At 34.0% G+C, this 27,212-nt stretch overlaps 1 long non-coding RNA gene across 1 annotated transcript; it reads right to left on the bottom strand.

The window, feature by feature from the left end:
- Nucleotides 1-13,407: 13,407 nt before the first annotated feature.
- On the bottom strand, nucleotides 13,408-22,928 carry LOC130456375 (uncharacterized). Its single transcript, XR_008915137.1, has 2 exons — nucleotides 22,848-22,928; nucleotides 13,408-13,565 (listed from the first exon to the last, which is right to left on the bottom strand). It is a non-coding gene; the product is annotated as an uncharacterized LOC130456375 (long non-coding RNA).
- Between the last annotated feature and the right edge of the window lie 4,284 nt (nucleotides 22,929-27,212).

Below are 27,212 nucleotides of genomic sequence, written 5' to 3' on the forward strand. Positions count from 1 at the left end.
CTTTCCTTCTTTCCTTCTTTCCTTCTTTCCTTCTTTCCTTCTTTCCTTCTTTCCTTCTTTCCTTCCTTCCTTCCTTCCTTCCTTCCTTCCTTCCTTCCTTCCTTCCTTCCTTCCTTCCTTCCTTCCTTCCTTCCTTCCTTCCTTCCTTCCTTCCTTCCTTCCTTCTTTCCTTCTTTCCTTCCTTCTTTCTTTCTTTCTTTCTTTCTTTCTTTCTTTCTTTCTTTCTTTCTTTCTTTCTTTCTTTCTTTCTTTCTTTCTTTCTTTCTTTCTTTCTTTCTTTCTTTCTTTCTTTCTTTCTTTCTTTCTTTCTTTCTTTCTTTCTTTCTTTCTTTCTTTCTTTCTTTCCTTCTTTCCTTCTTTCCTTCTTTCCTTCTTTCCTTCTTTCTTTCTCTTTTTATAAAACCCTTACCTTCTGTCTTGGAATCTATACCTTTTGTAATACAAGACCTTTTGTAGTTTATATTATTATAGAGGTATTCATCTCATTCAATACCTCATTTTGCAGGTAAGGAAACCGAAGCCTAGGATTTTATTTGACTTATACTCAAGGTCACATAGAAAATAAGTGGTAGAGCAGGGATTTAAATTCTTTGCTTCCCAAATCCCAAATCCGTCAAATCATGTTCACTTAGAAAATTCCTTATCTCCTTTCCTGGTTTAGGTGTCGTTTTTCACCACTTAATTTCTTTTCCCATTTTCTGTAACATTTTTTTTTCAAATATTTGATATGGATATTAGTTAGATGACTGTTTTTACTTCCTAAGAAAATAGGCTTTCTGTAGTAAGAAAATCTCAAACCTTCTTTTTAGAGTATTTAAAAATTTCCTTGGCAATCTTTTTAAAGAAATTAAATTTTAATTTTTAAAGTGAAAATCCACATTTTTCTCCCTCCTTTCCTTTCCACTGCATTGAGAAATCAATAAAAACAACACTTCTCTTTTGTTTTATTTTTGTTTTATCATAGTTAAAGAAAACAAATTATTGTATTGGCCATGTCCAAAATGATGTGTCTCAAGCTTTACTCTGAGTCCTTCACCTCTCTTTCAGGATGTGGATAGCATGTTTCCTCATGAACCCTCTGGAATAGTGGTTGGTCATTGTATTGATCAGATCTGGTTCCTAAATCTTTCAAAGATTTTTGTCTTTGTGATATCATTGTTATTGTATAACTTGTTCTCCTTATTCTTCTCACTCTACTCTGCATGATTTATATGGCTTCTTGTATTTCTCTGGAACCATTCTTTTCATAATTTCTTATAATAGGGTTCTATCACATTCATGTACCATAACTTGTTCAGTCATACCCCAATTGATAAGCATTCCCTCAATTTCCAATTCTCTGCCACCCAAAGAGGTGCTACAAGTATTTTTGTACACATAGCACTTTCTGTTCTTTCTTTGATCTCTTTTGGTATAGATCAACTGCTTTTTGGGCACCAATCCAAATGGATTTTTAGAATGGCTGGACCAAGTGTTCATAGCACAATAATATATCTGTTTTTTTTCAGAGCACCTACAGAATCTGTCATTTTCTTTTTTTTTTTTGTTCTTTGGTCAGTCTTGCTAATTTTATAGGAAAGACATGGAGATTCAGAGTTTTTAATTTACATTTGTCTATTAGTACATTTCTTAACCAGTTTCACAATGTTTTGATGATTACAGATTTGTAAAATAGTTTTGAGATATGCCATTTCTAGGACCTATTTCTTCCTACTTCTTTCATTAATTCCCATGATTCTTGGCCTTTTGTTTCTCCAGATGAATTTTTTTTCTAGCTATATAAAATAACTGCTTCATAGTTTGATTGGTATGGCACCGAATAAGTAAGTTAGGTAGTTTTACCAATTTTTATCATATTGGTTATACTTATCTGTTAACAATGAAAATTTCTCCATGCATTCTAGTTGTATTTGTATAGTTCTTCTATCTATCTAGGCAAGTAAACTCCAAGTATTTTATATTCTCTCTAGTTATTTTAATGGATTTTTTCTATTTCTTTGTGTTGGATTTTGTTGGTAATAGGCAGAAATGCCAATAATTGATTTGTATTTATTTTATATATTTTCAACTTTTTTGAAGTTAATTGTTTCAATTAGTTGACTAGAGTTATCCAAAGGTGCCATCATATCATCTACAAGAGGGACATTTTTGTTTCTTCTTTACTTATGCTTTTTCTCTCAATTTCATTTTCTTCTCTTATTGCTATAGCTAGCATTCCTAGCACTACATTTAAAAGTTATGGACCTATTAGACTGTGAGTTCCTAGAGGGCAGAAACTCCTTTTGCATCTTTTTTGTACTTCCAGCATTCAGCACAATGCCTGGAACATAGGAGGTTTAATTATTGATTCTCATTAGAGATAATGCTGGCTTCTGGTTTTATAGATATATATTCTAATTTTGAACCAGACTGGCTTTCCTGGTATATATCCATTTTGATCTTACTATATAATAATTATTATGGAGTACTGTAGTCTGCTAATATTTTATTTACAAATTTTTGCATTGAAATTCACTAGAGATATTGGCCCATAGTTTTCTTTTTTGTTTTGAATCTCCCTGGTATAAATATCAAGACCAAATTTGTATCATACAACCTCTTCTTTTCCAATATTTTCAAATAGTTAATGTAATGTTAGAATTTATCTTTAAAAATTTGATATGAGATGAATCCATCTTTTTTTTTTCTTCTGAAAGTTTATTTTTGGTATGTTAAATTTCTTTTTTCTAAGACTTTGTTATATTTCTATGTCTTGTCCTGTTAAACTGAATATTTTATATTTTTACAATTATTCATTCATTTCATTTAGATTGGTGGGTGGGTGAAATAGTTCCTAATAATTTTTAAATTTCCTCTTTATTGGCTGTAAATTCACCAAATTAATTTTTGACACTGGTAATTTGGTTTTCTTCTTAATTCACTAGCTGATGTTTTATTCATTAATTCAAAGAATGAATTTTTTTTGTTACTTTGATTTTTTTTTTAGGATTTCTATTTTGGCAGTTATTTAGATATTTTTAATTTGTTGGTTTTCTGGGCTATTTTTTTTAGTTGTATGACAATTTCTTGATCTATCCTTTCTCTCTTCTATTGATGAAAGTGTTTAGAGATATATTTTCCCCTAATGACTGCTTTGTCTGTATCTCAAAAATTTGATATGTCATTTCATTGTTATTTCAATGAAATTATTGATTGTTTCTATGATTTGTTCTTTTACCTAACCATTCTTTAATATTATATTATTTAATCTTTAATTAATTTTTAATCATGTCATCAGCGGATCTTTATTTAATGTAATTTTTATTGCAGTGTAGTCCATAAAATGGTTGTGTAATGGTGATTTGGTGTAATGTGTTTAATTTTCTACTTTTCTGCATTTGATTGTGAGATTTTTATGTCCTAAATACATAGTTAATTTTTGTGAAGACAACTTAGTTGAGAAATATTATATTCCATTTCCATTCCATTTTAATTATATCAAGAGGTTTATATAACTTTACTAAACTTTAATATATTTCTCTTTCATTTCTCTTTTGTTTTGATTTATCGTTGAGATTTATTCATTTGAAATCTCCCATTGCAAGTTTCATTTTTTATTTTATCCACAGTTCATTTAAGCTTTCTTCTAAGTCTTTAGATGCTATACTATTTGGTGTATATGTGCTTAGTATTGATATTCATTCATTGTCCATCATTCTTTCTGCAAAATGTGGTCTCCTTGTTTATCTTATTTAAGTTTATTTTTGCTGTTGCTTTGTCTGAGATTATGATTTATACTTCTGTTTTTTTTAAAAAAACTTCAGCTGAAGAATAAAAGTTTCTTATTTTAACTATGTACATTTTTCAGTTTCAAGAGTGTTTTTCTTTGTAAACAATATATTGCTGGATTCTGCTTTTTATTTTGTTATGCTGTCCTCTTCCATTTTATGAGTGAGTTCATCCTTTTCACATTCAATTCAAATTGTTAACTGTATATACCTTTTCTCTTATATGTTTTCTTTTCTTTGTTTCCTTCCCCCTTTTTATGAAGAAGTGAGTGATTAGAGAGGAGTGACCTGAGTACCAGTGCTCTAGCTTTAGTGTATTCAGTTTCTGTTTCCCTGCATCTCTTCTGTTTTCCTCACCTAAAGTCCAATGGCAAGTTCTTATTCTTTCCTTTCATTTGAGTTCTTCAAAATCTACCCTCTGTAGTAGGAACTTAATTTTATTCCCTTTTCAATCTCCCTTTTCTCTTTTGAACTTACTGAGTGAAATTTATTTCTATTCAATTCCATGTTTTTGTGAGTGTATATATGTATGTTTTTATTCTCACATCATTTGACTAATTCAGAGTGAGATTCAAGTCTCTTTAGCTCTCTCTACTCCCTCTTCCTTGGTTCCACAAATGTCTACCTGGGCACCTATGTGAGATAATTTTCTGCTCTCTTCCTTTCCTCCCACATTTTGTGCATTCCTTTACCCCTTCCTTTCCATTCTTATTTTTAGTTCATCAAAAAAATATAGAATATAATTAGATTCTGATTATGACCCTTGGTGATGATTGAAGGGATATTTATATCATTTTTTTGTATTGGAATGTAAATTGTTCTTTGGTATGATCCTTCATTCAATTTTACCTTTTTTTGTTTATCTTGTTCTTTTGTTTACATTTTAAAGTTTCTGTGCAGCTGTAATCTTTTCATCAAGAATGGTTGGAAGTCTGTTTTACTTTTATTTATTTTTTAAAAAACCCTGACCTTTTATCCTAGAATCATATGGTGAATTGGTTCCAAGGCAGAAGAGTGGTCAAGGCTAGGCAATGGGGGTTAAGTTACTTTCTCTAGGTCATGCCACTAGAAATTGTTTGAGGTCATATTTGAACCCAGGACTTTCCATCTCTAAGCCTGGCTCTCAATCCACTGAGCCAAATAGCTTCACCCAAGAAGTCTATTTTATTAAAGGTAAATTTTTTTACTTTGTGGGGTTATACTCTGTTTTCCTGGGTATTATTCTTTGTTGTAAGTTTATATTTTTTGGCATATAATATTCTGTAATATTGTATTCTAAAGCTGTATTGGTGAATATATGGCACATGTACACTGGTATGCTGGAGGGGGCTGCTCTGTTCCCTCTCTCTACCAGCCTGAGGACATTTTTTGCATGCTCTGCCTCTCTGCCCAGCTACCCAATGTTAGCACTTCCCCCATTTCTGTCTATTATAATGTGTGTGTGGGGGGTAGGGGCTTGAAGATGCAGGTGGGCATGTGATCTCTAAAAGGTTCACCAATGATGTTCTAGAATATAACTTTCCAAGCTCTCTTCTTCTTTGTAGTGATGGTTGATAAAGCTTGTGTGATCTTGACTGTGGCTCCTTAGTATTTGATTTTTTTCCCTGGCTGCTTACATTTTTTCCCTTTGATGTGAAGTTCTGGATTTGGGTTATAATATTACTAGGAGTTTTCATTTTGGGGTTTCTTTTAGGAGGTAACTGGTTGATTCTTTCTATTTCTACTTTGTCCACTGATTCTTTTTTTTTATATTTTATTTGATCATTTCCAAGCATTATTCATTGAAGACATAGATCATTTTCTTTTCCTCCCCACCCCCCATAGCCGACGCATAAATCCACTGGGCATTACATGTTTTCTTGATTTGAACCCATTGCTATGTTGATAATATTTGCATTAGAGTGTTCATTTAGAGTCTCTCCTTTGTCATGTCCCCTCAACCGCTGTATTCAGGCAGTTGCTTTTCCTCGGTGTTTCTACTCCTATAGTTTATCCTTTGCTTATGAATAGTGTTTTTTTCTCCTAGATCCCTGCAAATTATTTAGGGACATTACACCGCCACTAATGGAGAAGTCCATTACGTTCGATTATACCACAGTATATTAGTCTCTGTGTACAATGTTCTCCTGGTTCTGCTCCTCTTGCTCTGCATCACTTCCTGGAGGTTGTTCCAGTCTCCATGGAACTCCTCCACTTTATTATTCCTTTTAGCACAATATTATTCCATCACCAACATATACCACAATTTGCTCAGCCATTCCCCAATTGATGGGCATCCCCTCGTTTTCCAGTTTTTGGCCACCACAAAGAGCGCAGCTATGAATAATTTTGTACAAGTCTTTTTGTCCATTATCTCTTTGGGGTACAGTTTGTCCACTGATTCTAAGAGATCTGGGCAGTTTTCTTTTAGTAATTCTTGAAGTATGATGTCTCGAATCTTTTTTTTTGCTTATGATTTTTATGTAGTTCAATAATTCTTAATTTTTTTTTCTCCTCTATCTTTTCCCTAGTAGTTCAGTTGTTTTTGTTATAAGGTATCTTACATCCTCCCCTATGTTTCCAGTTTTTCAAGTATTCCAATATTTCTTATTGCCTTATTGAGTTTTTGTCCTCTATTTGGTCCACTAATTTTCCCTATTGTTTGACAGTGAAAGACCCTCTGTCTATTTCTCTTTCCTGAACTGGGCTTAAAATATGATTCACTGTAATTTTTTCCTTGAATTTTCTGGTCATGAATCAGTCTGATTCATTTTCTAGATCTTTATGGAGGGATTGTGTTGGAGAGTGTAACTATACTCCTTACTCCTCTGCCATCTTCTTTCTACTTCATTTCCTCAGTAGTTTTTAATGAGTAGTTTGCTGTTTTCACTAGTTGATTCAGAGTAATGGCTCTTGTTATGTTGCTTGGATACTGTCCTTTAGTTTAGTAAAGGCATTTGTAAAATTATGGAAATAATAATAGTACCTGGCATTTATAAATGTTATTTCTTATCTTCCCAATCCTGGCAGCTAGGTAATATTATTATCCTCATTTTATAATTGAAGAAACTGAAGCAGATAGTGATTACATGACTTGTTCAGAGTCACAGAACTAGAATGTACTCCAGCTTCTTCTGAGCCAGGTAGAAATTCTAAGGCCCCAGCCAGGGGAAAGGAGTCTCAAGATGGGACTTTCCCAGAGGCTCACACCTCCAGAAAGGGCAAGGAAGGAAGTCAGCCTTTACACTCACCATATTGTCAGTTCAATCAGCAGATTCTTTTTATCAATCAGCCTCAACTCCAAGTGACTTCTCTCCAAGTGACTCCCTTCAAGTCTGTCTTCACTCCAAGTCTGAGTGTCTCTGTTTCCACTTTTAAAGACCTTTTTCTCTCGCATCACTTCCCCTAAATTTTATATCTACCAGTCATAGCTGATGCACCACTCCAGGACTGCCCACTTCAGACCTCCTACTCAATGTACAAAATTGGTGTTCACTCCTTTTTGTGGTTAAAATCCCAAATGGGTAGATCTCCATAATCAACTTTAAGTACTGTGTTTACACTTTGGGGATTAGAATCTAAAATAGACAGGGGATTACAATTTAATCTTCATAATCAAGGAGGAGCTAAGTACCTTCATTGTTACAATCAGGGGAAAGCCAAATACAATCTTCACAATACCCATTGTCCCAGATCTCTGCAAAGGCCTGGGGGGAGGTGTTATATTTCTTTTTTTTTTTTTGTGGGAGATAAGCTTATTCCTTATAGGTTCATACCTTTCAGTTGCCATTTTTTCTGGTGGTTGTTCTTTCCATTTCAACAGTTATAGTCATTGTATATATTGTATTCCTGTTTCTACTCACTGTACTTTTGTATATTCATAATGTTTATTGTTTCTTTTAGAACAATAATAATTCATTTTACTTATGTACCACAATTTTTTAGCTAGTCTCTGATTGCTAGTCATTTTGTTTCATTTTTATTTCATTTCCAGTTCTTTGCTATCACAAAAAATAGTTATAAATATTTTAATGTATGTGGAATCTATCTTCCAGTGAACTTTTCACTGACAAATCTGATGACTTTTTTTCAATTTTCATCATTCTTGACCTACCTGCAGCATTTAATGCTTTGACACTATTGACATGCTTCTCCTGAATGCCCTCTGATAGTTCTCTCTTGACTGTCTTCCTACCTATCTGGCATTCATTCTTATTCTATTTTACTATCTCTTCATTCATATTAAGCCTACTAATTTTGTACTCCAAGGATCCATCTCACTGCTCTCTTTTCTTCTTCTTTTATACTTTTTCTTAGTGATCTTATTAACCCCTAGGGGTTGAATTATCATCTCCATTCATATGATTACTAAATCTGTATATCTACTCCTGGTCTCTCACCTAACATTAGTTTGTGCATCTCTCTCTGCCTATTGGGTACACCATACTGGATGTCCCTTGATTGTCTTAAACTCAATATGTCCAGAAAAGAAAATGAATTCGTTATTATGTTGCCCTTCTAGTCCACTCCTCTTTTGAACTATTGTTTTTCTATTGAGGGCACTACTGTCCTCCCCATTAATTAGATTCACAAGCTCAGTATCATTTTAGACACCATATCCAAATTATTAGTTAAACCTTGTCCTTTCTTTTTTTCTCAACTCTTACCGTATGTCTTAAAATCAATAGTATAAGTTTCAAGGCAGAAGAGCAGTGAGAGCAAGGGTGATGTTAAATTGAGATGTAATTATAGCATGTTATGAAGATTTTTCAAATTTAGGCTTTTCTGTAATAGCTGATTTATTAGAATATCTTAATTTTATTATTTGATTATTTAATTATCTAAGCTGAGAATCCTAAAAGACTTGTCTAAGACCATATAGGCAGTAAATGTAAAAGGCAGGATTTAAATCCACATTCTTGACTCTATAGCCAGTGCTCATTCCACTATATCACACTGTCTACCTCTTCTTGATGCCTTATTTTGTTCTTCTGTAGAATGAGGATAGGACCTGCCCACCTAATTTACAGTGTTGTAGTAAGAATCCTCAGGGTGTTGGAAGTAGTTTTGATTCTATCTTGCTATATTAGCCATGTGGATTTGAGCAAGTAATTTAATTCAATTAAATTCAATAAATATTTCTTAAGCATCTACTATGTGCCAGACACTGTACCTTGCTTTTAGTAAAAAGAGGCAAAAGAAAGTCTCTATCCTCATGGAGTTTACAATCTAATAGGAGAGACAGCATGCAAACAAATATATGCAAAGTAAGCTATAAATAGAATAAATAAATAAAATCCCACCTTTGTGATGTGGGATTTTAGTTAGGACTTAAAGGAAGCAAGGAAGGGAGGAGACCAATAGTCAGATTGGAGGAGGGAGAACATAACTTTTCTTGGATATGAATTCCTTATTTGTAAAAGAAGGTTGGACAAAATGAACACTAAAGTCCCTTCCATTCAAAAATCCATTGAGCTAATGTATGTGAAAGTATGTTGAAAATTGTGAGCAGCTATAAAAATGTGAAGTGATATCATCATCATCATCATCATCATCATCATCATCATCATCATCATCATTATTAGTGTTCTAGTGTCAAGTAGAATGCAAGTTCCTTGAGGGAAGGAGCTATTTCATTTTTGCCTTTATATCTATATGTGGCTAGCCTAGGTAGGTGTTTAATGAATATTTGTTAAATTGAGATGTAATTGTTACTGGTTATGAAGATTTTTACTTTTTTTTAATTCCCAGGTTTTTCTGTATTAGTCAATTTATTTGAATATCTTAATTTTATTATCTAATTATTTAATTAAAATATATTTCAGTTATTTTTAACTACATAAAAGTTGTTCTTACTCTTTCTTCCATTTTTCAAATGTATTAGCTTTCCCAAATGGATAAGTATTGCAGAAATACTTGATTCATTTATTTCTTTTGTTATATTTTTTTGTCTAAATGATAGCATTGTATCTCTTCTACTGGCAGAATCATTATTACTTTTGTCCATTTACTTGAAAGTGAAAAAACCCCCAAACATAAAAATAGCCAAATGATACGGTTGCATTTTCTTCCTTACATCACAGAAATAGTAATCCATGGAGGAAACTTGGCACACTACAAGAGGATTACAAATAATTTTTTCCATTCTGGATTTGGAAGTCTTAAAGCCTGGGATACAGTGGCATTTAGTTGAACCTGTCTTGGATGAGGCTTAGATGGATCTTGGTGCATAAACTACAGGGAGTCTTCCCTCTGAATAGTTAATTTTCTTGTAGAATCAGAGTTAGGGATTACTATGATTAAAATAAAACATGTATGTTTGGCACACGAACACATAAAAATCAAAGAAACCCTGGAGACAAGCATTTGGATTTTGCAATTGCTTCCTCTCAAGCCAGTTTTGCTCAGACTCCTATTTTTCTGCTACCTCTCCTCCTTCCATTCCTTTCTTCTATTAGACAATTTCAATTGTAATGAAAAGAATTATTGAAATCTAGTTTAACATCATTATAATCTTTTAAGATGAATTAAATTATGTTTTTTGCTCTTGTCTGTGCTACAAATATTTTATACTTACCAGCAGCACCATATTCTAAAAGCGCTTTGGTTATTACCCTGACTCATTTACTTTGGACCAAGTTGTTTCAAAGCAAATATAAGATTTGGAGACAGATTAAAGAGCATGAACTTTTTGTCTTTTTTTTTTAAGGGCCAGAGACATTATTCCTTTCTTCTAAGACTGAATATAAATGAACCATTTTAACCTAGCTGAGAAAAGGAAGTGAATGCAAGGAGATTCACATGTTTGAGTAATAGATGAGATGATACTGAGAAGTGCACTTGACCTACTTTTAGTGACATGTAGGTATATACTCTGACTCCTTGTTAAATGGAATTGAGTCAGAAACTCCTGGTTGGAACTTTATGCCCAAGGTTGTCTGCTAGAGACTGTGAAGGGTGATTGTGCCAAAAAGGACCGAGTAACTAAGCAATAAAAAACGACCTGCTCAGGGGGCTTAAGAGGAGTGGCCAGAGTCCCCCTTTTTGTTGAGCGTGTTGCCTAGAACTCATCCAACTTTCCTTTGGACTTCCAGTGGAGGAGGACTTTCCCCCTTCTTCTTGCAACAGTTGTGGATGCCTGGTTGTTGTCCTTCATCTCTGAAGAGTACCAAAATGACCTCATTATGTTGGGGTCAATGTTCAGTATGCCCAATTATAGCTGATCAGTAAGAGCTCAGAAGACTCTACCATAGGTAGGCACAAGTAGCCTATGTGAAATGAGGTGGAGATGTTTCTAAATTTGTACATCTCACATTTCTTTTGAGCTATTGCAATTCTGCTTGGTTCTTAGGGCACAGTGCTTTCTTTCATGCAGGTATGCCGTGCAGGATGGTTCTGTGTCAGTGTCTCCCATGTCTCCCCTGTCTCCCAATCTTTACAAAAGTTTTTCAAAGAGACCTTGAAAGTGTTCTTGTATCGCTTCCTCAGACCTCCATATGAGTGCTGGCCTTGTGTGAGTTTTTGGTAAAATAGTCTTTTAAGTAAACGTGTACTTGGCATTCAAATAACATGGCTTTCTTGTTGGAGTTGCACTGTGTCGTAGAGTTTGAATGCTTGACAGTTTAGGAACTGAAAGGATCTCAGGGTCTGGTACTCATCTTGCCGGGTGATCTTCAGAATCTTCCAGGCATTTCAAATGGAAGTGAATCAATTTCCTGGTATGACATTGGTGTTCTGTCCAGGGTGCACAGGCAAACAACAGTGAGGTCAGCCCAATGACTCTGTAGACCTTCAGTATGATAGGAAGCCCAGTATCTCTTTTCTCCCACACTTTCTTTCAGAATCTCTCAAACACTTGTCTATGACAGCAAGCACAGCTGATGTCTAGGTAAGCTTGAGTCTGGATCTCATGTTCCTAGCTGCTATTTCTGTTTTGTGTTTCCCTATGCACAGTGGAGGAAATAATAATTCTGAGATAGATGTTTTTATTTGATGTCCACTATGTGAGTTTTAAAGAGGTCAGCCATTGAATTAGGTGTTGGTTGCTTGAGGGAAGTGCTCTCTGCAACCATATCCTACTTGAAAGAAAAGATGACTACCAACAGGAAAATTAGCCAACATGGCTGGTTGGATAGAAGATTGGGTCTTTGAGTGAATTTTTTGAGAAGTATAGATCCAAGGTGAAGGTGAAATACTTGTTCAACATTCCCACAAAGTATTTCATGTTTTAATGATCAGCATCCAAGAAGAGTAGTAAGAAGGGGTTAAAGATTACTTTTTTATGTTTTAAGAATTTGTCAATGTGTATTTATGAGTCTTTGTATGTTTGGAGCATTTTGTGGTGATGAAAATGGTTGTCCTATAACTGCTACCGTATAATAACTCTTCTAGAGAGACTCAGTTCTTTTTGGAAAGACTTTAGATGTGAGCCACACTGAAACTTTAAGAGATTTTTCCTGTGGCTCTAATACAGAGATGGGGCATAACAAGAGAGAAAGTATACGAGAAGCCCGATCTCTTTCTTTGGGGTCTCTTAGGAAAATACTTTGTCTACCTCTGCCCAGAGCTGCAGCCTCTTTGTAGGTTACTCCCTTGTTCTGTTGCTGATGCCTATAGAGTAGAATGCATACTCCTTATCATGTAAGGCCTGGCATATAGAGACCGACACTATCTGGCTCTGAAGTGTTATTACTTCACAAATTCTACCTTTCAACTAAAGAGTACTACTGATGGAATGATTTCTTATTTTCAATTTAGCTTCTCCTGCTTCTTTCTGTTCACTTGTACAAAGGCTGTCCCTTATGTCTGGAAGACATTCCATCAACTTTGATTTTTAAAATTCCTTTTCTTCAGTGAAATCCTTATAGTTCTTATTCTCCAGAAATTTTCCTAAAGCACTTGTCTGGATCTCTCCTTTTGCTCTTATCACATTCTGCTGTACAAATGTTATACTCTGCCCATACACCCAATGGACTGTAAACTGTTTGAAGCCAGGAATTTTAATTGTATACTTTTTTCATTTTTGTAACCCCATCACTTAGCATAATGCTTCACAAAACAAAATGAAACAAAAAAACCAGGCACTTAAAATATTAATTGGATTGAACTGGATGGTAGGAAAGGTTAATTTAGGTTCATGGTTATTATATTCTTCCTCCTTGAAAATCTTCCAGGTGTGTGGTACAGTGGATGTGGGTTTGGAATAGATGGTCACTAAAGATCCCTTTCAACTTGCAAATTCTTTGACTTTCAGTTCCTAATAGTGAAATTCAGTTTTCTATGAGCCAAATCAAATTCTGTTTATTAGTCTTCTCAAATTACCCTTTGTATAGCAAAAGCTTCATTGAATAAAAGAAAATAATGAAAAAAGAGACTTTTTGTTTATTTTCTTAGTCTTTGGCAAGGATTCTACTGGTAATCTCATATAGAAATTATTGCTTTATTCTTCAGGCTGTGATGTTTTTGCTGGTGAAGAAACACCAAAGCCAACTCACCCACAATGTTTTTTTTTTTTTAAGACTTTCTTATCTATAGTAGTCCATTTGTTTTAAGTACACAAAATTAAATAAAATTGAAATGCAGAGAACTTTTCTGTGTGGAGAGTTGTGTGATCCACTATTGATGAAAATATTCCAATTAAAATAATTCAAACATATGCAGATTTTAAAGTTTACCTCAAGATTTTATGTATCAATTTTAAAGTAGTTACAGATGACCTCTCAACATGCTATATAAATAATTTCTGAAGCTGCCTTTGCCATTGTAGCTAAAATTCCCCAGCCAAACTCTTCAGAACTCCAAAATCAGGTTGGAATTTATCTGGCACAGAAAGGTATAGAACAGAGATTAATTCAGTGATAATAGTAGGAATAGAGGCTGGCGGCATTTTGCAAAGGCAAATGAATTTTCAAAAAACACCTATATATTTTAAAAATTATAATATTAATATTATCAGAAACTCATATAGCCTGTCTACTTATCATTTATACTCCAAGACTCTCTTGTGCTATGAAATAATGAATTCAAACCTTAAAGTTCTCAAAGAATTAATTTAAAAAAGATAGTTCCATCCAGACTTCATATTAAATCAGTATATTAAAATTGCAGACATTTCCTTGAAAATAGATTTAGCTTTCAAAAAAAAATCAAACTACAAAACAAAAATGAAAAAACAACAACAACCCTATACCCAAACAAAAACCAAAACCTTTTGACATAACAGAAAGTATCTAAAGCTATTAGAAGTTGAATCCTTATAATGCCTGAAAAAGCTTATGGTTATATGGTGATTTTTGAGCACAAACTTAGTTTGCTTTTTATCAGTTACTTACAGGGTCTTAGATATGATTCATATTTTAAATGAATAGATTACAAAGCTGTTAAAGAAGTGTTTTTATAGGAAGTCTTTATACTCAAATAAACTTTAAAAGTTATTTTTTATCAAGCTGCATGAATTTAGAAAGTCTGCAGAGATTCAGGGACCTCTTGTGGAGTTTTTAGAGGTTACAGCTTTTAATTTTTATATCTTTTTGTTCCCTTCCAGAGAGAATTTAAAAAATTTTTTTTTCCCAGCAGAGGGAGACATTTGACCATGAAAGTGATACTGTTACTTTCTAGTAGTATTCAGTAACCTATTTTATCAATATACATAAAAAACTCAATGTTCAAATTAACTAGTTCAATAAGTAATTTAGCTCATTGATTTTTGGGCATATCCTAAGTGCCATTACAAGCTACGGATATTTTAAATGCCATTACCTAATAGAAGGAATGTTTTAAGCACCTTTTATTGATTTTATTACTGCTTTATTTTGCTGTCTTGGTTTAAAATCATTTTAACCACTCTGTAATCAAGAAGAAATATATCGTCAGTGAAATACAGTCAATTTCCTAAAACCTTTGACATCGTTAAATAAGGAATTACAGTTGTTAAATCATGTCAGGCAATAACTGAGGGACAGAAAAGATATAAAATTTGGAGCAGTGGGCTAGCACACTAGTGAGTGGCATTGACCTCTGGCTTTTAGATTCTGCATGTGACAATCACACAATCTTTTCTTGGTTGTGACATCATTTGAAGAAATTTAAAATCTCAGGTGGCTAGGAAGAAGGCAGAATGAAAACAGATTATGACCTGATGACAAAAGATATTTGAATGTCTTAGTCTAGCTTTTGTTGAAAATTTCTCTCTGAAAAATTGAAATTTCATTGCCATATTTACTTATTTGCTGTATACTGATATTCTGAATAAAAGAAATTGAGAGTAATCACTGATTTAAAAAAAAATGTTGGTCTACTTTAAACCTTGGGCAAGTTACTTAATCTCTCTGGGCCATAGTTTCCTTCACTATAAAATGAGGGATTTGTGTGAGATGATTTCCAAAGTCCCTCAAAGCCCTAAAATTCCTATGATTCTTTTAGCCATTTGACTTCAGAAGATCAGCTGTATCATTGAGCTAATCAGTCAGTGGATGTAGACAGGGAATATAGTCATTGCTTAATCAAAGAATTGCAAAAGTATATAGCGAGCACTAAAGCTCAATAACAGCCAGCTAATGAGTTGATTGCATTGATTGACATTTGATGCAATTTAGCTGTAGAGTGGCAAATATCAATATCTGTATATGATTTGGCAGATGGTTGTTGAACTGTGATTAGAAGTTTAGAATGATTCTTCAGTAAAAAGAAGATCTGGCAGTAAACCAAGAACAGAGTCCTGGATTTTCCCCATTAGAAAGATTAGGTCTATAAAGTCAAGTGTTTTGATTATTAATAGAACCTTTCTTTTTCTTTTTTTATTAAATATTAATTTCACAGTGAAATGTCTACATCCATTAAATGAGTTTGGGGAAAGCCAGGTTCTTTCCTTTAAACAAGTTCATATTTATGATTGCAACAATTGACTAGTAGGGTAAAAAAACTTGTCAAAAACTCCTCGTAGGAATCAATTTAAACATATCTGAAATCCTGAAAATGCTATTGTGAAATCTGTTTGTATGAAAACCAAATAAAACTGCAACATCACCAATCCAGAAGTATGCACACTCCTGGAAGATACTTTTATTATAGTCTTTGTTTCTAATGCTAGGCACAGTACTGTGACAATAGTAGGGATTTAATGAATACTTGTTGAATGAATGAAAGAAAAAGTATTTATTAAGCTTGTATGTCAGGCAATATGCTAAACACTGGGAATAAAAAGCAAGTAAAATAGCCCCTGCAAATTCAAGGAATTTGCATTCCAATAGGGAAAGACCACTGGGTCCAGAAAGGAAAGTTTTGCTGGTGTTGATTTGATTAGTGTTCAGAGCCATTGTTAGAAAGTAGGGAGGAAGATTGATAAAGAAAGGTAAGTATACAAATGTATGGCCTCAAGGTGACTGGGGAATAGGGAATAGTTGGGGTCTTAGTCCAAGGTCTTAGGGTGGGAGCTTGGAGTGCTTAGTTGGCGGTAAATGAATGAAAGAATGAGTGAATATGTTACAAAAAATGTGGTAATTACAAATAATAATAGTAGAAACATAGTCAACAGTAAGTAAAATAGTTTTATAAGAGCATTTAAGCCTTATTTGAAAAGAAATATGAAAAAGAAGTCCCTTATATTTAATATTTTCCTCTTCTTTTCTGTTTAACTTTTCTTTATTTCTGAGACATTTAGGCAAGACCAGGGACTATGGGATTCCACTAAACTTAAGCCCTGTTAGTATCTCCTATTCCTTTAATAATCTTATGCTTGCATAAGGAGTAATGTACCCCTTTGGCGTTCATATTTTAAAATCTGTAACTTTTTCCTTCTTTACTTTTGGGTTGGAGAAAGAGGGGACAAAGTGCAAAATAGAGCTCATAGCTATTAGTGAATTCAGATTGTCTAGACAAGTATTCAAGAAGTAATCAGACAAACTAGATTCATCTGCCAAACTCTCTACTCCTTCTGTACTTTGTAGACCTATCTTTTTTAGTTAAAAAAAATTTTTTTTATGAGGGATTAGACTATTCCAGAAAGAACAAAAGATTTAGACTCAAAGGAGGACCTGGATTTTAAATCCTCACTGCCACTACTGGGTGACTGGGAAAATCATCTGACCTCTTTGGCCTCAGTTTCCTCATCCAGAAAATGAAAAGGTTGAACTAGATGACTCCTAAGGCTCCTACTATCTCTAAATATACAATAATTATCATTTTATAACTGTTTATCTCACAGTTATATGGAGAGCACTTTTGAGAACTAGATGGAAATGGTCTCTAAAAGAGACTATCAAAAAAGTGCCATTCTCATATTTAGAGACGCTATATAAATCCTATTTGATGTTCTTTATTATTTTCATTTGTAGTACAGCTATAATTGCATTTCCCCTTTTTATTTGCCTCTATTTCTGGGAAGGGACGAGTTAATTTTATACTGAAGTTAATATCAACCATTCAACTTGAAGCATTTTTTTATTTCCATTTCTTTTCATTAAACTTTGTGTCCCACACATTCAGTTATATCAATCAGTGCTTTAGTTGTTTTGTTCCTCAGTAGAAAGGAGAATCATTTGGTGGGGAGGGTGATAACAAGAATTATAGTGAGATGGGAGAGTAGTATTAGTAGTGAGTGAATTCCTTAACAGAAGCAGGACTTATTTCTTTTAATTTTTTCCCTCTGGGATTATTTAAACAGTCAGATTCAACTTATTATCATTCTTATCATCATATTGCTAGCATTGATATAGCTCTTTAAGATTAGAATATACAGAAATCTTTAGGATGAAGAGACTTGCTGCTTGTTTTCTTTGACATCGTCTGTGTATGTCTGGCAGTTTGATTATTCAGGATAGATAAATGTACACACTTTCACAAAAGTGAACTGAATTCACATTGAAGGAAATCTCTTTTTAGGTTACTAAGAAGTTTTGAAAATTAGTTAATTCCTAGATATAGGAAGGAATGGGGGTCTACCATTTAGTTTTATCAAATTCTGAGACAATTGGTTTCTATTTGCCCTAGTAAAATAAGAGATATTAAAACTATCCTGCACAGAAAAGTTTTAGTTTGGATCTTTTTAATGACTTCTTGAATGTCAAATTTGTCAATAAGCTAAGTCAACAAGCATTTAAGAATTTACTATGTTCTGGGCATTGTAAGACATGATAGAGATATAAGAAAGGCAAAAACATTGTCTCTGTACTCAAAGCTTATTAGATGCATATGTATACATAAATACATTTATATGAAGGCCCTGGTTATGAGGGAGAACTAGGAAATGCTTCCTATAGAAGGTGAGATTTGAGCTTAGTTTTTCTTGATCCTCTTAATGCTAGTGCTCTGCCCCATCAATTATCTACAATTTATTCTTTATATATCTTGTTTGTACTCAGTTGTTTTCATGTTATTTTTCCCACTGAACTTTGAGCTCCTTTAAATTAGGGACTATTTTTAGAGCAGAAGGTTCTAATTCTTCATTGAGGATCTTACAGTAGACCATGGAAGCCAGGAGCTGAATATGAGATGGGAGAGCTAGAGAAAAAAACCCATGGAGATAGGAGATGGAATGTTTTGGGTGAGTAACAGCAAGGATATAGATTGAGGAGGGTTATACCAAAAAGTATTCTATTCCTTTGGGAGAACTTAACCCCATAATGCCTCATATTGTAATTATTCACATATCTGTCATGTGGTCTACTAGACTGAAGGCAGAAACTATCAAGTTAGTTCAGTGCTTCATATATACTAGGTTGCTCAACAAGTACTTGGTTAATTAATAATTAAATTTGAAAAAGAAGGCAATTGTCCTCTCAAAATTGTGTTAGTTTGGTTTTGGAAAGAAGCTAGAAGAGAGTGCTTTGAAAGTCCCTTTCAGCCCCCAAACTATAATAATGGGACCACTTATATCATTGTTCCAATTCCTAGGAAGCCTATTTAAACTTCCTGACACCTTGGAGTCTATTTTAATAATAACATCAATGACAATAAGTTTTAATTAAATTATTGTTATTATTTATTATTAATAATATCAAAATATTACTTTTAATAATAATAACCAGTATTTACATGATACTTTAAGATTGGCAAAGCTCTTTACATAAATTGTTTCATTCCACTCTCACCATAATCCTAAGAGGGCTTTATTTCCTTCATTTTGTCGATAAGGAAATAGATTGAGAAGTGGTGACTTGGACTGGGTTACATAGCTCAGAAGCATCTAAAGTAGAATTTGAATTCATGTCTTCCTGACTCCAAATCCCACAGTCCATCTATTATGTTTCCTACCTGGCTCTTAATTCTGAAGTTCGTTGAAAACTTACAGGGTGAACACTTGAATATATTTACCTGGAGAAGATCTACCCAATATTTGATTCAGCCTAACTATCCTATGAGTTCTGAATCTTTGTCCCTCTTGTTTTGTACTATTATAGCTCCTATAAAGACTTTGAAGGTCCTTATTCTAACTCTCAGTCTCATTGACAATTCAGGAAGGCAGAGGGCTTTATCTGCCCTCTCCTTCTCCTAATGCCTCAGTGTTTCCCTAAGACACCCCTGAGTTGTCCTTTCCTTTTTCAAAGGGATATTACTGAGAAGATATAGCAAGAGCAGAATAATTACAAATATATTCTCTTCTTCCCTTTCCCTTTGCACCCTGGGCTAGAGTAGGCTTCAATTTAAGAGTAGTTGCTAAAAAGCATTTGCTCCACAAGTTCACTTCTGAATGGAGTAAAACTGATAAATGAAGTCGTTCCCTTGTTTGCAGAAAATGCCAACTTGCCTGCTGGAGTTAATTCCTTGTCTACTAGGTCAGGGAGGTAGCTCTTGGGGGTTGGTGGTGCACCTCTCCAGGCTTGGTTGTTGGCAAACTCTGGGTGGTAGGACCTTTAGTTCATGGATGGTTGATAGCTCTTCTGACCTTTGAAAGCTCACACAGTTGCAGCCTAGTCTAAATATTCCTTTAAGAATAAGAAAGAATAGATAGAATAGAGCCACGCCATATGTACTTGGGCCACATGTTGGCCCAATTGGGGAGGCCAAGAAGTCTTTCGGCCTATACCAGCGCTTCAGCATGTCTTCCCTTGATGACCAATGGAAAAGGAGCTCATTTTTAGGGAGGTTTGTGACCTTTTGTATGCATATTCATTTCTGGCTCAGCAGCAAACCAAAAGGTTTTTCTTTACCATATGGTACATTAGTCAATCAGTCAATAAACATTTATTAAGTGCCCACTATGTTCCAGGCAGGAAATAGTCATAGAATAGCCATGTATGTTCTGAGGGACATGTGGTGGTTCTCAGCAGGTAGAGCATGCTGTGTGGACATCATTATAGGGCCTGAGCTATCAGTGTCTAGTGTCCTATCAGCCCATATTTGGCTAAGTTTCTGCTGTAAAGACAAAGGAGAAAAAGGAAGCAATTTGTTCAGTCAATTCAGAGTTTTTTTTTTCTAGAAAAAAATTAATTTTAAGTTTCATGTTGCCTGTGGAATTTGTAACTTTAGGGGACTACCATCTATCTGGTGGACTGAGGGAGACAGCCATGGGATAGTGTCTTAGCACCGTTGGCTTCATTCAGATTATTTACAAAGTAAATTTAGTAATTTAGTACTTTAGCAATTTGTCAAAAACTCCCAGTACTCTCTGTTTAGATAGGAAATCTGTTTCTTTTTGTCAATCAGTGAATGAATATGGATTCTTGTTCATTTTGAAAGAGTGAATTAACAAAATTGGCTTTAGTAAGAATTGGGCAGAATTAGACTAGAATGATATAAGCCACAGAAAAGAAAACAAAATAATCAGAACATTAGTTCCAATTTGTTTCACTGAAATGCTGTTCAAAGAAACCCTAATGTTAAAAGCTGTGTACTGAATGTATACGACAATGAAATGTGTGTTTAATAATCAGAACTGTGTAAAAGAATACATTTTAAATGAGCTATTGTCTTGTTCTTCCAACTCTGTTGTACTGTACATACCAAACTATGAATTGCTTTTTCCAGGTGGATTGTTAGAAAGTCCCATTTTTACTAAATTTGATTGCTTAGTGCCAACTGGAGTTTTTCCTCTATGGCTGCAAATGAGCCAGTTTGCTCATTTTTCATTTAATCAGCAAGTATCCCTTTGGTGGTGTGCTGAAACATATTGAGGCAAACCTTCCAGGTTAGAACTGTCTCTTTGTTAAGCAGAAGTAACGTCAGTAAGGAAATATAAATTCAGAATGATTGTTTTCTTATTTATTAAATCAACCAACTAACCAATCAATCAGACAACAAGCATTTTGTTATTTGCTATCTGATTGGTATTTCACTGGTTACTGATGATACTGAAGTGGAAAAGTAAAGCAGTCTCTACCCTCAAGAAACTTATATTCTATCAGGGGACAAAATATGTACACATATAAGTATGCACAAAATGCTAAGTCATTTCTGGGGAAAACATCAGCTATTGAAGTGGGATTAGGAAAAAAAGATAATATCTGCTTTTTTCATGAGAAGATAACGATGTGGTAATGATAAATGATCTAATTTCTCTAAGATTTTTGAGCTCATCAGAGAAAAGTATGACTTACTATGGTCACTTTTAAATTTATTTTTATGTAGTCTATATTATGGGGAATATTATTTATAGGAGGTGCCCTAAAGTCTTATATCTGATTTAAGAATTTCAATATCTTCATACCTTAGTGGGCAGTTGATTAATTGACTTTTTGCTTCTTACACTATCCAAGTGGAATTTGGGATTTTTATTTCTAGACATGGCACCAAAATTTGCTTTGGCTAAAAGAGGTAGAGCATACCATTTTGGGTAGAAGCCCAACAATAAATCTATAGTAACTCCCTTCTTTCCACCACATACCTTTTCTGGTGTTTAGTATTGCTTTTCTGAATATTTAGGTTATGTGAAATCTAAATATTAAACAAAAACTATATTAAATCATTTAAATGGATATTTTAAAAACATTTGCAAATGAAACCAAGGTTGTGTGTTTTTTAAAAAAAATAATTAAAGAAGAAGACAAACAGTTAAAAGTGTGGAAGTCCTACTTGTGCTGATTTTTTCCACACCTTGAGGACTAGCAAATTCTTTAATATGAGACTTTATTTGTACAAAGCAAAACTTCAAAACCACTCAAAAGCTTTTCTTATTAACTGCTGTCAGTCCTGTGATTTACAGAGGCAATAAAGAACTAGAGGGGGCACATTTATCATGGAGTTCAGCACACCAGGAGCCATTTTCTCAAGCGGTAAAGCCAAGTGATAAAATGAGTTCTTTTGTTCTATAACCAAGACACATTCTCTGTTCCCTATTTTCTAAACTCGAGCATGTTAGACTTTTTGGTTAGCATTTTGGTCCTATTTTCACATAGTACCTTTCATATTTAATGGTGAGTGGATTAGATGCAAATAATGATGATACATCTGGAATGGCAGCTGGTCATCTGAGGGATACACATTGATCCTTAATATTCAGGGATTTCCTGATATTTTTATAGTATGGGGAGTAGAGGATGAGTGGAATTGTTCTTTGGTAAAGATCATAGAATTCTGATTTCGTAGTAAATTAGAGTTTTCTTGTTAGTGTAAAGAATGGCACACCAGAGTTTTGATTCTAAAATAACAAAACCAGGTGCATCATCTACCTTCTTCAAAGACTTTGTACTTGATTTTGGTTGTGAGATTTGCTCTTTAGTGTTGGCAGGTGTGAAAACTACTGTTTAAAGTGAAGCTGTCATGAAGCATTGATTGCACATTTAAAATGAATTAGTTGGACTTGGAGTTAATCTGGACATAAAGGACGTGACTACTTGGCTATTTTTAGGGCACTCAAAAATGCAGCATTTTGAATGTTCGCAAATTGAGCACATTCATCACCAAATAGTATTTATTAAGCTCTCACCTTCACATGGGGCTATGTGAGGCACACAGGCTATTGGGAACAATCTCAATGCTGTGGAACAGTACACACTAGTCTGGGAAAAATGAAAAATGAGTACAACTGCTAAATTGTGCATGTCATTCCTGATGTGTGGAGGTAATGTAGGTCCATTTAGACTCCTTGGAAAGGACATAACACATTACAATTATAAACTACTATCAATTTTTAATTATCTAAGGACTGATTGTCAAATTTGTATCTACCTCCAACTGCCCAGTGGTGAAGTTATTGATGAGAAGTTAAGGTGTCTCTCCTCAAAGTAAGGCAGCAAGAGCCCAGGATAACCCTGGAGGAAAAATTAAAATTAGTTTTGTGACATATTAGCAACTCTTATAAAATTTTTAGTGGGGAAGAGATTTGGAACCCAGCTTTTTTTTCTTTTCTTTTTTTTTTTTGCGTGTGTGGTTGTTTTGAATTTATGTGTGTGAAAATTTACTGATTCATCCTTTAAAAATTTCGTAATCTAATGGTTAACTTTCTTGTCATATGCTCGTCACTAATCGGTTTCTTTTTATAGGAAGGGGAAGTAGCACCTTCTTCCAGTGATTTGCCAAAAGTGCTGAAAAGTTCATTATCCGAACTCTAGAGAAGACATACATATCATCCTTGGCATGTGAAAGCAAGGCAGACCTCACAGATCAATCACATGATTATGAATGAGTTGCTTTCAGAGTGATTTTTAACCGTTTGACTTTCTTTTTGACTCATCCAAACTTAAACATTTTTGAATTCTTTTTTATTAGTGTGTAGAGATTCTTGGCATTTTTCATAATATAATTAAAGGAGAGAAAGATAGAGAAATAGAAAAAATGAAAAGATTGATTTTAAATGAATTAATAAATAACATTTAAATAATAATACTTAATAATTAATTTATACATGTCATATATTCCATAAAACTTGAGGTTATTTTGAGTGTTTTTTGAGGATGCATCATGCTGGGAATTTTAATGCTAGGCTTCATGATGCCCCATATTGGCATTTACTTCAAAAGAGAAAGAATCAGCTACTGAGATATCAGAGAAAGCTCAATCTTGCCAGCTTAGACAAAGATGGAAATATGGAAGTTCTCCTAGATGTGGGTAGCTGCAAATCATGGGAGAAAGATAGGGTTTGAATTGTCTGTTATCAGTTTATATTAGTCCTGAAGATTTGGAAGGAAAAACTTTTGTATTAGAAGCCTACTTTTTACATAACAGCTTTTGAAGAGATTTATTTTATTTATGGTACTTAGAGTATTGCAAAATCCTTAATTTTTTCTAATACATAAGGGCGAAAGTGTATCTTTTCTATTTTTTCCTTGTCTTCTCTGTCTTTCTTCCTCTGTTAAAACAAAACAAAGCAACACAACCCACAACTCTAGAGACCTTTTAGTGCTATAATCTCTTGAACAATCCCAAGGCTTTGAAAAATGAAATATTTTATTTTATGAAGCAGTTTTGGGGTCATTTAAAAAAATGTGTGCTTTTATGTTGGATAGTTTAAAGACCAGCTGTTAACTAAAACCAACCGTCAATGAAGTCGCAGTTATGTTTCTTATTAGTCTTGTATCTTTCCTATTAGTCATATATGAAAGGATACAGGGACATCGAACAGAACTCCAAACAAAAATGAAGAAAACAGATGTTGCATTCGTTTTTTAAAAATCAGAAACTGTAGAATTATGGATGACTTACCAAATATGGCTTGTTTTTTTCCTTCTAACTTTAAAGTACTATTATCAAGGAGCTTATGGTTGAGTATTAAAACATCTTGCTAGAAGCTATTTAAGAGAATTCTTTTTAAAATAGTTGAAAGTTATGACTGGAAGCACACAATGTAAGATAAAATATAAAATTTTAAATAGTTATGCATTTCTTAGTCTCTGAGGGCTCATTTATTATGTTGTCATGGTGAGTAGTGAATTAAAAAAAAATAAAAAGGCCGATCCTTGGGTAGTTGTGACTTATTGGTAGTTATCTTTACAAGAGTTCCATGCTGACTTAAGTAAAGATCTCTGAGAAAAAAAACAAACTTTATTTTTCAAATAAATTCAACTAAGAGCCCACAGGCTTCCATGACACCACACTGAATTATTATTAATGTGCACTGCTGTGAGAATAACACTTGCTGCTGTTTAACAATAACGCCTTCCTCTGGAATTTCAGAAAGGCAGTAGGAAAATGAAAGGCAGATTTAAGGGCTGCTGCTGAATTAAATGTGCCTGTTTGACGAGCAAAACATTTTCATCGTTAGTTGTGAGAGAGAGTATAGAAAGGAGCCTTTATTCAGGGTCATGCCACATATGGGCTCAAGTTGTATGAGGGCCTTTTTTGGCAAGTGAGTATATTTCCTCCTGGCCATGAAAAAGTTTTTTTAACCTCCTACCTTTTTTTGGATGCTCCATTTCCATCATTTTCTTTTGGGTCATTTAAGTATGATAACACTTGAAAGTAGTGAAGTAAGGTATATGATCTCTTGAGGCTTCTTCATTGTTCCCCTGGCCCTTGCCTTATGATTATAGCCAAACTCAGGTATTAAACATTTTATTTTTAAATTTATTATTCATTATTGATAATAATGGTTAGCATTTACATAGCATTTTGAGTTTTTCAAAATGCTTTACAAATGGTCAATCAATTAGCATTTATTGAGTGTGCAAGAGAGCCAGGTCTTGAGTGGGAGATCCTGGGCTCAAGTGTGACCTTAGACACTTCCAAGCTGTATGACCCTGGGCAAGTCACTTACCTCAATTGCCTAGCCCTTATTGTTCTTTTGCCTTGGAACCAACACTTAGTATGAATTCTATTACAGAAGGTAAGGATTATTAAAAAAAAAAAACCCCAACAAAACAACAAAGAAGGCAAAAACCAAACAGTCCTTACTCTGAAGGAGTGCCCAAATCTTCATCTCAGAAGTAGGTACTTTTATTATCCTTATTTTATAGATGAGGAAACTGAGGCAGACAGAAGTTATATGACTTGCTCAGGGTCACACAGCTGATAAGTTTCTGAGGCTTGATGGAATTCAGGCCCTCCTGACTCCAGGTCCAGCATTCTATCTACTGTACTACCCACTAGAGTAACCTTAGTATTTAATATGATTACTAATTTTTATAAGCACATATTATATCTCCCTTCTTTTCCCCACAATGAATAATTCACACATTGGCCAAGTCCAAAAAATGTATGTCACCTTTTGAATTTTAAGCCCATCACCTCTATATCAGGATGTGGCAAGCATGCATCATCTCTGGTCCTTTGGCGTCATGGTTTATCCTTTTAACTGATGAGAATTATAAATCTAACCAAGTTGTTTTTCTTGATAATATTGTCATTGTATGCTGTGCAGTTGTTGATTATTAGTTATTATTAAAAATAAAAATATTATTAGTTTGTTGATAATTAGTATTTTTATATGAATGCACATGATATTTGATTTATTTTTAGTAATCAGGATTGGAGACCCCAGTTTAATTAATCTCATGCTTATTAAGTTCCTACTCTATGAAAGGCACTGTATTAAGTGCTGTAATCAATGGATTATTATTCTATAGATTGGTTCAAGAGGCCAAGTCCAATTCTAACCCCGTCATTGTAGCAAACATATATCATTTGTTCTGGGTTCCTGTGTTCTTTCTAGAGGTTATGTCCTCTCTATATACTGTTTTACTTAGATTTCTGTTTCCCAAGAATTAACCAAGCTTGGAAAGATTTCATTTTGAAACTGTGATGAAGCTCCAAAGAGGATAATGGCTGTGGTTGTATTTCTTGACCACTTGGGAACTGGCCTTGGTGGAAAACCCCCATCAGTTTTAGTGTTTTTCCCTAGTTTCTGATTCTCCTTGCCCAGAGAAAGAATGCTCATTCATTTCTGGAGTAGCAAATCCAACTTCCATTGGGAAATTCCAGTTTATAGTTGGCCTGTTGTACACTCTAGTAAGTTAGAAACTGAAGTTCAAGGTGAGCTGCCTGTCTGGTGGGATTGACAGTTCAAGACCTTCAGAAATTGTCCTTATGTTGATACAACTAATTCTGCTATTGGAACTATTGATTGATGCCTAATTCTTTGTTTTCTGGCAATAAACTTTGATTCATTCTGTAACCACAAATCTATTGTGAGTCACTTTTTTTTTTGCATCTTACAATTCACATCTGAGCATTTATTGGCTAGTCTATCAGGTTAATGTAGAACTTGAGTTACAAAGATGAAAAATGATTGGCCATTTGGGATAAACACAAACCTCTCAGCTTTGTATTGAAAGCCCTTCAGCTTCAGTTTTTGACTTACCTTCCCAGCTTATTTCATAGTATTTCATAGTCTCTGCCCTCAAGAGACTTTCAATTTATCAGGTAGGGTATTAGATCTATACAGTTAAGCAAATTAACAAGAAGAACATGATGGGACAAAGGAGCCATTCAGACAAGATATTCTAGGAAAATCCAAGGTTGGAGAAAAATACACATTTAGCTAGGAGGCTTCAGGGAATCCTTCATGAGGGAAACTGCCTTAAAGACCAGAGTTCAATTTTCATCTCAGATACAATAGCTATATGAGACTAGAAGAGTCATTTACCCTCATTTTCTTTA

The sequence above is a fragment of the Monodelphis domestica genome, chromosome 1 (assembly GCF_027887165.1).
Source record: "Monodelphis domestica isolate mMonDom1 chromosome 1, mMonDom1.pri, whole genome shotgun sequence".
Lineage (NCBI taxonomy): Eukaryota > Metazoa > Chordata > Mammalia > Didelphimorphia > Didelphidae > Monodelphis > Monodelphis domestica.